General features: G+C 45.4%; 1 protein-coding gene across 1 annotated transcript in view; it reads left to right on the top strand.

Moving 5' to 3' along the window:
• LOC139237815 (E3 SUMO-protein ligase PIAS2-like) overlaps nucleotides 1-15,288 on the top strand; it is a 57,770-nt gene that overhangs the window by 7,957 nt on the left and 34,525 nt on the right. The gene's annotated exons all lie outside the window — the stretch shown is intronic.

Below are 15,288 nucleotides of genomic sequence, written 5' to 3'. Positions count from 1 at the left end.
ACCTGCTGAGATATCCGGCATTTTCTGTTTTTATTCCAGATTCCAGCATCCGCAGTATTTTGCTTTTGTATTAGGTCACCCCAATGGCCACAAATGCCTACTGAGGCTCATTGATTAACTATCAGAAGTGCAAACCCCAGCTGATTTTATTTGCACTCGAGCCCTGGAGACACTAGGGGTAAAATTCAACTTCGGCAAAGGCACAAGATGGGTGGTGTCTGGTTGACCACCCGTTGTACACCCCACCCGAATTTTCTTTTCCATTGAAGTAAGTCAGCCTCAGACAATGGCCCAGGGTTTGGATTTTATGGTGGCGGCCAAAGGTGATGGCTTCGGTCTTCCTAATGTGTAGCTGGAGGAAATTATGGCTGATCCGTGAATGGATTTCAAACAAGGACTCTGACAGCATTGAAGGAGTGGAGGGTTTAAGAGACATGAAGGAGGGTAGATTTGAGTGCCATCAGCATAAATGTGGAAGCTGACTCTATTGCTTTGGATGATGTTGCGAGACCACACCTGGAGTACTGTGCACAGTTTTGGTCTCCTTATTTAAGGAAGGATATACTTACCTTGGAGGCAGTGCAACAGAGGTTCACTAGATCGATCCCTGGAATGAGAGGGTTGTCCTATAAGGGGAAATTGAGTAGATCTGGAGTTTAGAAGAAATGAGAGGTAATCTCATTGAAACGTAACATTCTGAGGGAGATTGACAGGGTAGATGCTGAGAGGATGGCTTGAGAGTCTCGAACTAGGGAGCATAGTCTCAGGATAAGGGGCCAGCATTTTAAGACTGAGATGAGAAGGAATTTCTTCACTCAGAGGGTTGTGAATCTTTGGAATTTTCTGCCCCAAAGTGCTGTGGATGTTCAGTCATTGAGTATATTCAAGGCTGAGATCGATAGGTTTTTGGACTCCAGAGGAATTAAGGGTTATGGGAGTTGAGATTGAAGATCAGCCATGATCTTCTTGAATGGTGGAGCAGGCTCGAGGAGCTGTATGGCCTACTCCTGCTTTTAATTCTTATGTTCTTATGTAGATGAGAAAGAGAAGGAGGCCCAGGATAGATTCTTGGGAGATATCTAAGATTATGGTGCAGGAGTGGAAAGAGAAGCTGTTGCCAGAGATGCTCTAGCGATGATTGGATCGGTAAGTGTGAAAACAAGCAAGAGCAGTCTCACCAATCTGGACAATGGATTGAAAGCGTTGGAGGAGGATGGAATGATCAACTGTGTATTCGTAATAAGGTGGATGAATTAACTGCGCAGATAGCTGTTAATGGATCTGATGTAATTGGGATTATGGAGATATGGCTCCAGGGTGACCAAGGCTAGCAACTTAACATCCAGGGGTATTCAATATTTAGGAAGGATAGATAGAAAGGAAAAGGAGGTGGGATAACGTTGCTGGTTAAAGAGGAGATTAACGCAATAGTAAGGAAGGACATTAGCTTGAATGATGTCAAATCTGTATTGGTAGAGCTGCGGAACACCAAAGAGCAGAAAACGCTAGTGGGCATTGTGTACAGACCACCAAACAGTGATAGTGAGGTTGGGGATGGCATCAAACAGGAAATTAGGGATGCGTGCAATAAAGATACAGCAGTTATCATGGGTGACTTCAATCTACATATAGATTGGGCTAACCAAACTGGTAGCAACATGGTGGAGGAGGATTTCCTGGAGTGTATAAGTGATGGTTTTCTAGACCAATATGTCGAGGAACCAACTAGAGAGCAGGCCATCCTAGACTGGGTCTTGTGTAATGTGAGAGGAATAATTAGCAATCTTGTTGTGCGAGGCCCCTTGGGGAAGAGTGACCATAATGTGGTAGAATTCTTCATTAAGATGGAGAGTGACACAGTTAATTCAGAGACATGTTTTTAAGTCAGTTCACAGACTCCCAGGCCGCCTGCAATTTCTGCGGTCTGGAAGAGTCCGTGTTCCATGTGTATGTAAAGTGTGTGAGGTTGCAGCACCTCGTCCATTATTTGAAGAGGCTGTTCCTCAATTTCTGGCCGCACTTCAGACCCACACTCCTGATCTTTGGGCACCCGGTGCGGAGTAGAGCGGGCAGGTCGGAGGGCCTCCTCATCGGACTGCTCCTGGGCCTGGCCAAGTTGGCCATTAACAGGTCCAGGCATGAGGGGGTCGTCCAGCCCAACTGACTACCTGGCTCTCTTCCGTGGCTACGTTCACACCAGGGTGTCCCTGGAGATGGAGCATGCAGTATCTACCGGTACGCTCGCGGCCTTCCATGAGAGGTGGGCACCAGAGGGACTGGAGTGCATCATTACAGCAGGGAACAGAATTTTAATTTGATTTGTTAAGGTTCCCTTAACATCTATGGGCCAGATTTTCGAGAAGTTTGCGACTGGACTTTCACTGCGATTTGATCCTCCGCGGCGAAAACCCGGTCGCAAAACCCGGGCGGGATCCTCGGGTACCTATTTGCGGCAGCGCTTCCAAGTACCATCAGGGAGAGGTGAGCCGATGTGCAACAATGTGGATTGCGTTTGCGTCAGACTTTCAGCTCTCTCCCGACCCGTACGCCATGCTCAGAATAGCGACATTTCAAACCTGTCGGTGCAGCCTTGCCAGCAGTAGTAAGTATGAAAATCTGCAAAAAAGTTTAGATTTTTAAATTATTTTTCAGTGATTTGCTAGCTAAGGGTTTTGTGAATGTTTTTTGCAATTTTTTTTCCCCCTCCCAAGGCCTCTCTTGCAGCGCTCCCGGCCCTGGATTAAATTTGGAAAAACTCGGGTTTTTGCCGCGATTCCTCGTGCAACACCTCCCACAGATGTAAAACCCAAAAGTTCGGCCTAAAAATGGTAGCGTAACATAAACGTTAATTTTCACACATCGTTACCGTTTTCGCCGAAAAACGACGAAACCCGAAAATCCGGCCCGCTAGTTTGTGGGTTGTAGTGCCCTTACCAAAGTTATAATTTAAAATAGTTGTAGAGCTGTTTCAACCTGGTTAATTGTATGATTTAAAATAGTTGGAGAGCTGTTGAGTTGGGATTGGCTTAGCCAGTCACATGATAAAACCCCAGCCAGTTGGGTTCAGGGGATCTACGATGAGGCAGGTGGTTGTCAGCCTGGTGGATGAACTGGTAATGTGGCACACTTGTATAATTTCTGTTTTTAGTGCCCTAAACCACACCCCCCCCCCCCAAAAAAAAAGGGGCACTGGAAAAAAAATTATTTTGGAGTGTGACCCTCCTTGCAGGGGGCATTTGTTTAAAGTGCACAACTAAAATAGTTGAACTGATAATGTGTAGTGTGATTGTTAAACCTATTGCTAATAAACCAACTAGTTCTTAATAGCAAAGAGCTCATGAAGCAAATACATTACAGTTATGAGGTTATTCTGAGTGTTACCAGTATAACTATCAGTTATAGATGCAATTTCAGTGGGTTACTATTGATTACTGGTGAAATCAAAGTTCCTCCCACCTCTGGTTTCCCTCTTGTGAATCTCTCCCCCACCTTTTGGTTTCCCATCTTTCCCCCACCCTCAGTTTCTCTTCTCCGGCTCGCAGGTGCTCTCGTTCTCAGAACTTCTTGGGGACCCTATCTCTATAAGGTAAATACTCTGTACAATAACATTTGTAGACCTCACATGACCAGACGCCACAAGGTCCGAATATCATGTGATCAAACCTCTAGGAATGCCCCCAACCAGATTTGGGAACCCTAGATCTAGCCGAGGACCTTCCTGGTCTGTGTGGCTCAGTTCTATAGTAGAAAGTGCATTTACTAAGACAACAGACCCGGGATTGAATCTGTATCATCATCTTCTATGTGGCTCAGCAACATACCACATGGTGCACTCACAGAGTCATTCAGGGAGCCCACAGTGTGTGTTTGAAAGTATAAACTATAGGAGATCTTCTATTTTCAAGTGTTGAAAGTCTCTAATGCAGTAACATTATGAAGGAGAAGTGACAGTCACTGTGCGTTCAATTTCTGTTTACGTAGTTAAGGTCAAAAAATGACAGGAAACTATAAATATTGTGATATTTGACATTGTTTCATATTATTGGCACATTTTATATATCAATTTTTATTTCTTTGCTTATAACTTTCAGCATTCAAATTAATGCTGAAAGTAAAACTGTAACACACGCAAAGAGGGTGAAATACTTGTTTTCTCTATATCAATGACCTATGAATAACATGGGGGCAATACATAATTTCTGAGAATAGGAATTCACCAGTGGGTTGTTAATTATGGAGAAAATTGGTAAATATCCCATTTTTAAATTCTCCCAGATGTTTCTTTGACATTATAAACTGGTTAAGGTAAATTTGAGTAGTTACTAAAACTATCTGAACACCTCAAGTTTATTATAGACGTTGAAAAAAGAGGTGTGACATGTGACTCATTCTTTTTTTTAAGAGAAATAGGTTATACGAATCTTGCACCTACCCATACATGGATCTTGGAGCTGAGCCAAGCCAACCAAGATGAAATCTAAGATTTATAGAATGATATAAATTTACAGCACGGAAGGAGGCCATTTCAGCCCATCGTATCTGTGCTGGCCGACAAAGAGCTATCCAGCCTAATCCCACTTTCTAGCTCTTGGTCCGTAGCCCTGTAGATTATGGCAATTCACATGCACATCCAAGTACAGGTACTTTTTAAAAGTGGTGAGGGTATCTGCCTCTACCACCCTTTCAGGCAGTGAGTTCCATACCCCCACCACCCGCTGGGTGAAAAGAAATTCCCCTCAAATCCCTTTCTAACGATTACTTTAAATCTATGCCCCCTGGTTGTTGACCCCTCTGCTAAGGAAAATAGGTCCTTCCTATTTAACCATGCACTTTGGTAACTTCCAGCTACTTCATGAGGGCCACATGAGGCATTGGTCAACATCTTTATAAAAATTAATGTCAGTTTGGTTTCCCCTAAGCCTTACCACATTTTTTTTACATTTTGCAGTCTTATATAATACCACAATCTGCCCTATACATTTCACATAAGAACAAAATACAGCCTATCCTGAAGAACTGCTTAAATGTAACCGTTGGTCGAAGCAAGATTCCTTGATAGGAGCCACAACTGCATCCTGGAAAACGACACTGAGAAGAGCAGCTCCCAAGACAAATTGCTGGTCTCTGTCACTATTCGCCAATGTTATTGCAATTGCTCCTCTTCCACATCACCTACAGCAGCTTTTAGGATTTTGGAGTGAATATTGCCTCTTTTTTAATATGGACAATGTAGTAGGTTAGAAACTTGCACCTCTGGGACCTGCATTGAAAGACAGGACCAGACTAATGGGGTAAAAGTATCTGTTTGCTAGGTGTAATAGTCTTCATTGTCACTGTCATCATTAACAACAACTTATATTAGGGCTGTTAAATCATTAAAACATTTATCATGATTAATCTTGATTAAAAATTTTAATCTTGGTTTTAATTGACTTGGAAACAGTATTGTATTCAATCAAGTTTTATTTTATTACTGATGCTATTATTATTACATGGAATTATATATAAAACTCAAATTGAACTGTTTATTGTGAAGAGTAATTCTGTGATACTGGAACTCAATTTGACAGTAAATCCAAGTAACCATCTTTCTATCAAATGAACTGTCAGAAAGTTTAAAAAAAAGGAACTTCCCATTCACATGTCCTTGGAGGAGGACAAAGGGTTTGATTAGGGCTGGGAAAATAGAGTACGAGAGGAAGCTTGCAGGGAACATTAAGACGGACTGCAAAAGTTTCTATAGATATGTAAAGAGAAAAAGGTTAGTAAAGACAAACGTAGGTCCCCTGCAGTCAGAATCAGGGGAAGTCATAATGGGGAACAAAGAAATGGCGGACCAATTGAACAAGTACTTTGGTTCGGTATTCTCTAAGGAGGACACAAACAACCTTCCGGATATAAAAGGGGTCAGAGGGTTTAGTAAGAAGGAGGAACTGAGGGAAAAACTTATTAGTCGCGAAATTGTGTTGGGGAAATTGATGGGATTGAAGGCCGATAAATCCCCAGGGCCTGATGGACTGCATCCCAGAGTACTTAAGGAGGTGGCCTTGGAAATAGCGGATGCATTGACAGTCATTTTCCAACATTCCATAGACTCTGGATCAGTTCCTATCGAGTGGAGGGTAGCCAATGTAACCCCACTTTTTAAAAAAGGAGGGAGAGAGAAAACAGGGAATTATAGACCAGTCAGCCTGACCTCAGTAGTGGGTAAAATGATGGAATCAATTATTAAGGATGTCATAGCAGCGCATTTGGAAAGAGGTAACATGATAGATTCAAGTCAGCATGGATTTATGAAAGGGAAATCAAGCTTGACAGGACATGGGAGAACCAGTTGATGTGGTATATTTGGACTTTCAGAAGGCTTTCGACAAGGTCCCACACAAGAGATTAATGTGCAAAGTTAAAGCACATGGGATTGGGGGTAGTGTGCTGACATGGATTGAGAACTGGTTGTCAGACAGGAAGCAAAGAGTAGGAGTAAATGGGTACTTTTCAGAATGGCAGGCAGTGACTAGTGGGATACCGCAAGGTTCTGTGCTGGGGCCGCAGCTGTTTACACTGTACATTAATGATATAGACGAGGGGATTAAATGTAGTATCTCCAAATTTGCGGATGACACTAAGTTGGGTGGCAGTGTGAGCTGCGAGGAGGATGCTATGAGGCTGCAGAGTGACTTGGATAGGTTAGGTGAGTGGGCAAATGCATGGCAGATGAAGTATAATGTGGATAAATGTGAGGTTATCCACTTTGGTGGTAAAAACAGAGAGACAGACTATTATCTGAATGGTGACAGATTAGGAAAAGGGGAGGTGCAACGAGACCTGGGTGTCATGGTACATCAGTCATTGAAGGCTGGCATGCAGGTACAGCAGGCGGTTAAGAAAGCAAATGGCATGTTGGCCTTCATAGTGAGGGAATTTGAGTACAGGGGCAGGGAGGTGTTGCTACAGTTGTACAGGGCCTTGGTGAGGCCACACCTGGAGTATTGTGTACAATTTTGGTCTCCTAACTTGAGGAAGGACATTCTTGCTATTGAGGGAGTGCAGCGAAGGTTCACCAGACTGATTCGCGGGATGGCAGGACTGACATATTAAGAAAGGCTGGATCAACTGGGCTTGTATTCACTGGAGTTCAGAAGAATGAGAGGGGATCTCATAGAAACGTTTAAAATTCTGACGGGTTTAGACAGGTTAGATGCAGGAAGAATGTTCCCAATGTTGGGGAAGTCCAGAACCAGGGGTCACAGTCTAAGGATAAGGGGTAAACCATTTAGGACCGAGATGAGGAAAAACTTCTTCACCCAGAGAGTGGTGAACCTGTGGAATTCTCTACCACAGAAAGTTGTTGAGGCCAATTCACTAAATATATTCAAAAAGGAGTTAGATGTAGTCCTTGCTACTAGGGGGATCAAGGGGTATGGCGAGAAAGCAGGAATGGGGTACTGAGGTTGCATGTTCAGCCATGAACTCATTGAATGGCGGTGCAGACTCGAAGTGCCGAATGGCCTACTCCTGCACCTATTTTCTATGTTTCTATGTTTTTTCCTTCACTTTTAGTACTTGGCTCCATAATGCTTTGCTTTACTGTTGCCTTTTTTTCCTTTAATTGTTTTCTGTTGAATATTGATCCACGTTAACCATGATTACATTTATTTGTTAGTTTGTTGGCCCTATTTTCTACTTTTATTATTACCCTTTATTTAAGGATGGCTGTTTGGCAGGCTCTGCCACATCCAGTCTCATTGTCCCACCCAACCCAAACTGTGTCTTTCTGTCTGAATCTGGAATAAAAACATAGAAACATAGAAAGTAGGTGCAGGAATAGGCCATTCGGCCCTTCGAGCCAGCACCACCATTCAATATGATCATGGCTGATCATGCAACTTCAGTATCCCATTCCTGCATTCTCTCCATATCCCTTGATCCCTTTGGCCATAAGGACCACATCTAACTCCTTTTTGAATATATCTAATGAACTGGCCTCAACAACTTTCTGTGGTAGAGAATTCCACAGGTTCACAATTCTCTGAGTGAAGAAGTTTCTCCTCATCTCAGTCCTAAATGGCTTACCCCTTCTCCTTAGACTGTGACCCCTGGTTCTGAACTTACCCAACATCAGGAACATTCTTCAGAGAAACATAGAAACATAGAAAATAGGTGCAGGAGTAGGCCATTCGGCCCTTCGAGCCTGCACCACCATTCAATAAGATCTTGGCTGATCATTCCCTCAGTACCCCTTTCCTGCTTTCTCTCCATACCTCTTGATCCCTTTACCGTAAGGGCCATATCTAACTCCCTCTTGAATATATCCTACATCTAACCTGTCCAATCCCGTCAGAATTTTATATGATTCTATGAGTTCCCCTCTCATTCTTCTAAATTCCAGTGAATATAAGCCTAGTTGATCCAGTCTTTCTTCATATGTCAGTCCTGCCATCCCGCGAATCAATCTGGTGAACCTTCGCTGCACTCCCTCAATAGCAAGAATGTCCTTTCTCAGATTAGGAGACCATAACTGTACACATACTCAAGGTGTGGTCTCACAAAGGCCCTGTACAACTGCAGTAGGACCTCCCTGTTCTTGTACTCAAATCCCCTCGCTATGAAGGCCAGCATGCCATTTGCTTTCTTTACTGCCTGCTGTACCTGCATGCCTACTGTTATGTATGAATAAAGCATCTGACCAGATACTGTGAGCTCAAAGTAAAGTGTGACCTTAGTCTTTTATTACAGGTCTCCAGCCTGTGAGGCCTCTAAGTACAGGTGCTCCCAAAGAATTGTGGGATCCCTTGGGACTCCAGGGGATAAGCCCTCTGGTGGTTACACAAGGTATTTACAGGTTTACATATATAATAACACTCCCCCCTCCCCCAAACTCAATAGTGTAACTATTTACAAGGTGAGTCGATCTGGGGCTTTTCTTTCCCTGGTTGATCATCTCAGTGCAAATGCTGGTTTTGGTGAGTCGTTTATTGGGCCCTCGCTGGGCTACTGTGCAGCTGGCCTTGCTGGGCTGCCTGATGTGGTGAGTCCTGCTAGGCTGCTGCGGGTGATGGGTTAAGCTACATGGTCAACCGCTGTGTCGGTTGCAACTGGTGTGTGTGTTGGGGGGGTCAAAAAAGGTAGGGACTAATGTGGGTTGCTCTGGATAGTCCGTGAATCTGAGTTTGGTTTGGTCCAAGTGTTTCCTGCAGATGAGTCCATTTGAAAGTTTGACCTGAAGCACCCTACTTCCCTCTTTGGCCACAACAGTGCCGGGAAGCCACTTGGGACCTTGTCCATAGTTCAACACAAATACAGGATCATTAATTTAAATTTCGCATGACACATTTGCGCTATTATGATATGTACTTTGTTGAAGCCGCCTGCTCTCTACCTGTGTGTGTAGATCAGGGTGAACTAACGAGAGCCTTGTCTTAAGTGCCCTTTTCATGAGAAGTTCAGCGGGTGGAATCCCAGTGAGTGAGTGGGGTCTGGTGCGGTAACTAAGCAGGACTCGGGATAGGCGAATCTGCAGTGAGCCTTCAGTTACCCTCTTCAAGCTCTGCTTGATTGTTTGCACTGCTCTTTCTGCCTGACCGTTGGATGCTGGTTTGAACGGGACAGATGTCGCATGTTTGATCCCATTGCGGGTCATGAACTCTTTGAACTCGGCATTGGTGAAACACGGCCCGTTGTCACTCACAAGGACATCAGGCAGGCCGTGCGTGGCAAACATGGCCCGCAGGCTTTCAGTGGTGACAGCGGATGTGCTTGACGACATTATCTCACATTCAATCCGTTTGGAGTATGCATCTACAACCACCTCAGAACATTTTACCCAAGAACGGGCCTGCATAGTCGACATGGACCCTAGACCACGGTTTGCAGGGCCAAGACCATAAACTTAGTGGCGCCTCCCTGGGTGCATTGCTTAACTGTGAACATGTGTTACATTTGTGCACGCAGGACTCTTAAATCTGCATCGATACCGGGCCACCACACGTGGGATCTGGCTATCGCTTTCATCATTACAATGCCTGGGTGAGTGCTGTGGAGATCACTAATAAAAGTGTCCCTGCCATTTTTGGGTACCACTACCCGATTACCCCACAGAAGGTAGTCTGCCTGTAATAGACATTTCATCTTTGTGCTGCTGGTACGGCTTTATCTCTTCCTGCATTTCTAATGGGACACTGGACCAGCTCCCGTGAAGCACACGTTTTTTTTTTTACTGAGGACAATAAGGAGTCCTGGCTCGTCAAGGTTCCAATCTTTCGGGCGGTAACAGATGATTGCTCACTCTCGAATGCTTGTATTACCATGACTAAATCTGCGGGCTGTGCCATTTCCATCCCCGTGGTGGGCAATGGCAGCCTACTGAGAGTATCGGCACAGTATTCTGTGCCTGGCCTGTGGCGGATGGCGTAGTTGTATGCGGACAACGTGAGCGCCCATCTCTGGTTGCGGGCCGATGCATTCGTATTTATCCCCTTACTTTCAGAAAAGAGGGCTATCAGTGGCTTATGATCACTTTCCAATTCAAATTTGAGTCCAAACAGAGATTGATGCATTTTCTTTGCCCCATAAACACACGCTAACACTTATTTTTCAATCATGCTGTAGGCCCTCTCAGCCTTAGACAGACTTCTGAATGCATAAGCAACCAGTTGCACTTTCCCAGATTCATTAGCTTGTTGCAATACACACCCGACACCATATGACAACGCATCACATGCTCGTACCAAACGCTTACATGGATCATACAACACAAGCAATTTGTTTGAGCATAACAGTTTTCTAGCTTTTATAAAGGCCTTTTCTTGGCTTTTATCCCATACCCATTCGTCTCCTTTATGCAGCAAGGCATGCAGTGGTTCTAACAGTGTGCTGAGACCCGGTAAGAAGTTACCAAAGTAGTTCAGGAGTCCTAGATACGACCACAGTTCCGTCACGTTATGTGGTCTTGGTGCGTTCTCGATTGCTTCTGTCTTCGAATCGGTGGGCCTGATGCCGTCTGCCGCGATTCTGCTCCCTAGGAACTCCACTTCAGGCACCAGGAAAACGCACTTCGATCATTTTAACTTGAGCCCCACGTGGTTGAGCCGACTAAGAACCTCCTCCAGGTTCTGCAGATGCTCGACTGTGTCCCGACCTGTAACCAAGATGTTATCCTGGAAGACCACGGTGCGCGAGACTGACTTCAGTAAGCTTTCCATGTTTCTCTGGAATATCGTTGCGGCTGATCGAATCCCAAATGGGCATCTGTTGTAAATGATGAGACCTTTGTGCGTGTTGATGCAGGTGAGGCCCTTCGATGATTCCGCCAGCTCCTGCATTATGTAGGCCAAGGTGAACCTCCAGCTTCGTGAACGTCTTTCCTCCCCCCAGCGTCGCAAAAAGGTCATCTGCCTTTGGTAGTGGGTATTGATCCTGCAGGGAGAAATGATTTAATAGTTACTTTGTAATCACCACAGATTCTGACGGTGCCATCTCCCTTGAGAACTGGAACTATCGGACTGGCCCAGTCATTGAATTCAATTGGCGAAATGATGCCCTCTCGTTGCAGCCGGTCCAGCTCAATCTCCACCCTCTCTCTCATCATGTACGGTACTGCTCTTGCCTTGTGATGGATGGGTCGTGCCCCCGGAATTAGGTGGATCTGCATTTTTGCTCCTTGGAACTTCCCGATGCTTGGTTCGAACAGTGAGGGGAACTTGATTAAGACCTGGGCACACGAAGTGTCCTCGACGGACGAGAACGTCGGATGTAGTTCCAGCGTACCTATCCCAGCCAGCTCCTGTTGAGCAGCGTGGGGCCATCGCCCGGTACCACCCAGAGTGGTAATTTGTGTACCGCTCCATCGTAGGAGACCTTTACGGTAGCACTGCCAATTACGGGAATCAGTTCCTTTGTATAGCTTCTCAGTTTAGTGCGAAAGGGAGTCAGGACTGGCCTTGAGGCCTTGCTGCACCACAATTTATCTCAAGTCTTTTTGTTCATAATGGACTGGCTCGCGCCCGTGTCCCGCTCCATTGACACCGGGAGTCCATTTAATTCAACCTTCAGCATTATCGGGGGACACTTTGTGGTAAATGTGTGCACCCCATATACCTCTGCCTCCTCGGTCTGAGGCTCTGGTTCGTCATGATCCGCCGTGGATCTGTCCTCCTCTGCAACATGGTGGTTTGCAGGATTAGCAGGATTTGTAGCTCGCCTGCACATACGTTGGAGATGTCCCATTGATCCACAGCCCTTGCAAACGTATCCTTTGAAGTGGCATGAATGGAAATGATGATCACCCCCGCAGTGCTGACAAGGTGTTAATGGCTTAGCATTCATCACCCTTGATGGTGGCCTCTGAGACATCTGTAGACCTGCAGCTGCAGGCATGTGAGGCCTGCCCTGTACGTTGCGATTTGAAAACAACATTACTTTGTTCACAGTACTTGTAGCAGCATTCGTGTGCTGAGTGATTTGCTTGGCATTGTCACTGGTGGCAATGAACGCCTGGGCTATCGCTATGGCTTTAGTCAAGGTTGGAGTCTCTACAGTCAAAAGTTTGCGAAGTAGCACTTCATGGCAAATGCCAAGTACAAAGAAGTCCCTGAGCATGTGCTCCAAATGTCCTTCAAATTCGCAATGTCCTGCAAGGCAACATAGCTCGCCACTTCCTGGCCTTCAGACCTTTTTTGTACATGTAGAACCGGTACCTCGCCATCAGAACGCATTCCTTCGGGTTCAGATGTTCCCGGATCAGTGTGCACAAATCATTGAACGATTTCTCTGTGGGTTTCGCTGGAGCAAGCAGATTTTTCATGAGGCCATACGTTGGTGCCCGCAAACGGTGAGGAGAATCGGCCTTCGTTTGGCAGTGTTCGCTTCTCCTTCCAGCTCGTTGGCCACGAAGTATTGGGTCGAGTCGCTCCACGAAGGTTTCCCAATCATCTCCCTCCGAAAATTTCTCCAGGATGCCCACTGTTCTCTGCATCGTTGGGTTCGTCATCTGTATCTCGTCGCCAGTTGTTATGTATGAATAAAGAATCTAACCAGACACTGTGAGCTGAGAGTAAAGTGTGAACTTAGTCTTTTATTACAGGTCTCCAGAGTGCCTCTCCAGCCTGTGAGGCCTCCTTAAGTACAGGTGCTTCCAAGAGATTGCGGGATCCCTTGGGACTCCAGGGGATGAGCCCTCTGGTGGTTACACAAGGTATTTACAGGTTTACATATATAACACCTACCTTCAATGACTGATGTACCATGACACCCATGTCTCGTTGCACCTCCCCTTTTACTAATCTGTCACCATTCAGATAATCTGCCTTCCTGTTTTTGCAACCAAAGTGGATAACCTCACACTTATCCACATTGGGCAAATGCATGGCAGATGCAGTATATTCACCTAACCTGTCCAAGTCCCCCTGCAGCCTCCTAGCATCCTCCTCGCAGCTCACTACCACCCAGCTTAGTGTCATCTGCAAACTTGGAGATATTACATTCTTTTCCTTCGTCTAAATCATTAATGTATGTTGTAAATAGCTGGGGTCCCAGCACTGAACCCTGCAGCACCCAACTAGTCACTGCCTGCCATTCTGAAAAGGACCTGTTTATTCCCACTCTTTGCTACCTGTCTACCAACCAGTTCTCTATTCACGTAAATACATTACCCCCAATACCATGTGCCTTAATTTTGCACACTAATCTCTTGTGTGGGACCTTGTCAAAAGCCTTTTGAAAGTCCAAATACACCACATCCACTGGTTCTCCCTTATCCACTCTACTAGTTACATCCTCAAAAAACTCTAGAAGATTTGTCAAGCATGATTTCCCTTTCATAAATCCATGCTGACTTGGACCGATCCTGTTACTGCTTTCCAAATGTGCTGCTATTACATCTTTAATAATTGATTCCAACATTTTCCCCACTACTGATGTCAGGCTAACCGGTCTATAATTACCCATTTTCTCTCCCTCCTTTTTTAAAAAGTGGGGTTACATTAGCTACCCTCCAATCCATAGGAACTGAACCAGAGTTCATGGAATGTTGGAAAATGACCACCAATGCATCTTCTTTTTCGAGGGCCACTTCCTTAAGTACCCTGCGATGCAGACCATCAGACCCTGGGGATTTATCGGCCTTCAGTCCCTTCAATTTTCCTAACACCATTTCCTGACTAATAAGGATTTCCCTCAGTTCCCCCTTCTCGCTAGACCCTTGGTCCCCTAGTATTTTCAGGAGGTTATTCGTGTCTTCCTTAGTGAAGACAGAACCAAAGTGTGCCATTTCCTTGTTCCCCTGATTCTGACTGCAAGGGACCTACATTTGTCTTCACTAATCTTTTTCTCTTCACATATCTGTAGAAGCTGTCTCAGTCAGTTTTTATGTTCCCTGCAAGCTTACTCTCATACTCTATTTTTCCCCTCCTAATTAAACCCTTAGTCCTCCTCTGCTGAATTCTAAATTTCTCCCAGTCCTCAGGTTTGCTGCAACAATACCGACAGTGGAGAGGTAGGTAATGGACTCCTAAGGTAAGTGTGAATTTTTTTTTTTTACAATTTTTGTTGTGGTGGCGTGGGCAATGTTTTGGGGATGTTTTTGAGGTTTTTTTTGTATCTCCTCCTCCCTCCCACCCCCTGCATGTCTCTTGGAGTGCTCCCAGCCCGGCTCTTTAGTTCGGGGGTTTCCCATGCTAATGCCCAAGAGAGGTGTACAACGCCTCCCTTAGCGCTGCACCCCCTGACCCAATGTTACTTACTGAGACGCAAACTGTTCCCGGGTGCAAACGTTACCACCCCGCCGCCATTACTGCCCCAAAAACATCAAAGCAGAAAATACATGTTTCAGTAAGATCACCTCTCATTCTTTTAAACTTCAATGAGTACAAGTTCAACCTGCTCAACTTTTCCTCATAAGACAACCCCTTAATCCCAGGAATCAACCTAAGGAACCTTCTCTGAACTACAGGTAGAACGTCCCAAAACCTTGGGAGAGAGGCCATTCCGTTCATCCAGTTTTTCCGGATTTTAGAGAAGAAATCTGACGTCCCGAATCCGGAAAGCCCTGGGCCGAGTCTCGGGTATTGCTGGATTTCGGGGAAGAAATCCGAGAGGAGTACTGAGGTGGTGACGGGTCGCATGCTGCGGGATGGAGTCGAGAACACTCGCGTCAAAGGCAGAGTCTCAATTGAGGAGGTCTTTAAAGTGCTCCTTCCAGCGGGCCCTGACAGCCTCAGTATCCTTGATGAGTGTTTCTCTGTTCTTGGCCAGGAGTGGGGTGGGGTGGGGCCTTGGGAGTTTGGCCCATAG

This window comes from Pristiophorus japonicus, chromosome 2, assembly GCF_044704955.1.
Source record: "Pristiophorus japonicus isolate sPriJap1 chromosome 2, sPriJap1.hap1, whole genome shotgun sequence".
NCBI lineage: Eukaryota > Metazoa > Chordata > Chondrichthyes > Pristiophoridae > Pristiophorus > Pristiophorus japonicus.
Note: the sequence above shows the minus strand (reverse complement) of the source record. Positions and strands in the feature narration are given on the sequence as shown.